Source organism: Echinops telfairi, unplaced genomic scaffold (assembly GCF_000313985.2).
Source record: "Echinops telfairi isolate 266 unplaced genomic scaffold, ASM31398v2 ScPeMD7_15;HRSCAF=58, whole genome shotgun sequence".
In the NCBI taxonomy this organism is placed as follows: domain Eukaryota; kingdom Metazoa; phylum Chordata; class Mammalia; order Afrosoricida; family Tenrecidae; genus Echinops; species Echinops telfairi.
Window position 1 is genome coordinate 10,865,506 of NW_022103912.1, and position 1,960 is coordinate 10,867,465.

The window sequence follows — 1,960 nt, forward strand, 5'->3', positions numbered from 1 at the left end:
TTTGTGTATGTGGTTAGTAACAGATTTTTTTTTACCTCTGTGTGATGTCCACACTGCAAGTGAATAAAAAGTAGGAAAAGGTGGGGGGCCTGAAGCACATATTATACATTTAGGAACTGAAGCCCAAGGAGTATCACGGACACTTCTAGTGGGAAAGGAGGAATGAAACGCCCACTCCATAAACAACTTCTATTTGCTGACCGGCTGGAGAGCTGTCTCAGCACACCACTGCTCCATACACCTAGCCCATCACAGACTTCCTTGAAGATATTCAAACACCTTTCAACAAAAACCTACCATTTGGCTCCAGATATGCAACAGAATTCTTCATCATGGTAAACATTAGAGATTCCACCGCACCATCTCCATTCGGTACTATATGTGTGTGTGTGTGTGTGTGTGCGCGCGCGTGCGCGCGCATGTGTGTATATATAATATATATATATCTTCTGCACAAGTTCTCATAACTTCTGGGTGCAGAGAGAGTGAGAATTGGATGCATTCCTTTTGCATTTTGAAATGGGCAGCTGGGGATGGGACCGATTCATTTTTAAATATTTCAAAGTAAAATATACATTTCGATAGTAAGACTGCTGCTTCATGCACAAACGGGAAAATATGAAGATATGAAAAGGAGGAAGAAGTTGATGGGGTAACTTGAAACTTCTCTAGCAGACTTAGACAGGAAGAGAGCACTTGTGTGAAATGCCCTGCGTGATGCAAGAGCTGCAAATGTATTCACATGCCCAAAATTAGCCTCCTGATCTCCCTAAAATAAGATTTCCTTTTTAAAACTTCCTTTCCATCCTGAGAAATGATTAAAAGAGTGGGAAAGCATGAAAATACGTTTCTCCTATAACACCCTCCAATAGTTAGGCCTCAGAAGCACAGGCATAGTTTTGGTACTCACTTCGACAACAGTCTTGTGCTAATCTGGATGTCAGTGATTCTCTGTCAGAGGAGGGAAAGGAGACCAGACAGTGGAAAAGCATGACCCTTCTCTCTGAGCCGCGGAAGTCAGGCATCCAAGTTATGGCACGGGATGGTGGTCTGAAAACAAGAATAGCAAGGACCATCAATTGTTCCTTCCACCTACTTCTAACTCCTATGTAGTCTTCTGATACTGATTTAAATTCTAAACCAGGCCCTCCATTGTCTCTCCACATTGTCTGTAACAACCTCCAGTTGTTTACCGCCTGTTCCTTTGCCCAGATTAATTTACCTAAACAAAGCAACAAGCAAAGCACTGGGAACAGCCCAGTTTCTCAGCCACAGTCAATCTGCACACTCTGATGCTGTTGTTCTTCACTCACTGAACATAGGTCGCTAGCAGAATCTTTCTCTCTGCTCCTCCAAATCTTTCCAACCTCTTTAAAATCTAACTTAAATTCCTTCATTCCCTTAAGGAATCATTCCTTGATTCCTCTAGGGTTCGGTTTTCTCAAATTTGAACAACAGTAGAATTTTCTGTGACCCTATGTTGTCACTACTTGGGGGAAATTAGTGGTGAAGAGAGCAAAGCCAACATACAGGGAAGCTAAGAGAGGAGGGCTGGTTTATGTAGAAGTAAAACAATCTTTAAATCTTTTCTGAAGTAAGGCAAGTGATAAGTCAAGTTTTACATTTCCCTCCAACCAGAAATGGCTAAAATTAAAAAGAAGGAAAAATGTTTACAATATCTCTTGTGAAATAATAAAGTCAACATTGCCAGGAATATATAGCACCTGGTATATTCTCATATATGTGCAACAAGTAGGAGAAGAAATTAGTGGATATCTTTGGATACATAAGAATCTACTAAAGTCAGTATCTTTGGAAAACATCAGTATCTACCAAAAAACATAAGCTTACTCTCTACTAAAAACATCAGTATCTACCAACGAACATAAGCCAAATATTCCCACAAACAAGTGCACATATGCACCATGAGCAAGCTAGTAGGTTCAGAGCCACACTAATT

The 1,960-nt window shown here is 40.6% G+C and overlaps 1 long non-coding RNA gene across 1 annotated transcript in view; it reads right to left on the reverse strand.

The window, feature by feature from the left end:
- LOC123521380 overlaps positions 1–1,045 on the reverse strand; it is a 2,935-nt gene extending 1,890 nt beyond the window's left edge. Inside the window, exon 1 of the long non-coding RNA XR_006679829.1 lies at positions 911–1,045. This is a non-coding gene — a long non-coding RNA (uncharacterized LOC123521380). The remainder of the gene's footprint in view (positions 1–910) is intronic.
- Between the last annotated feature and the right edge of the window lie 915 nt (positions 1,046–1,960).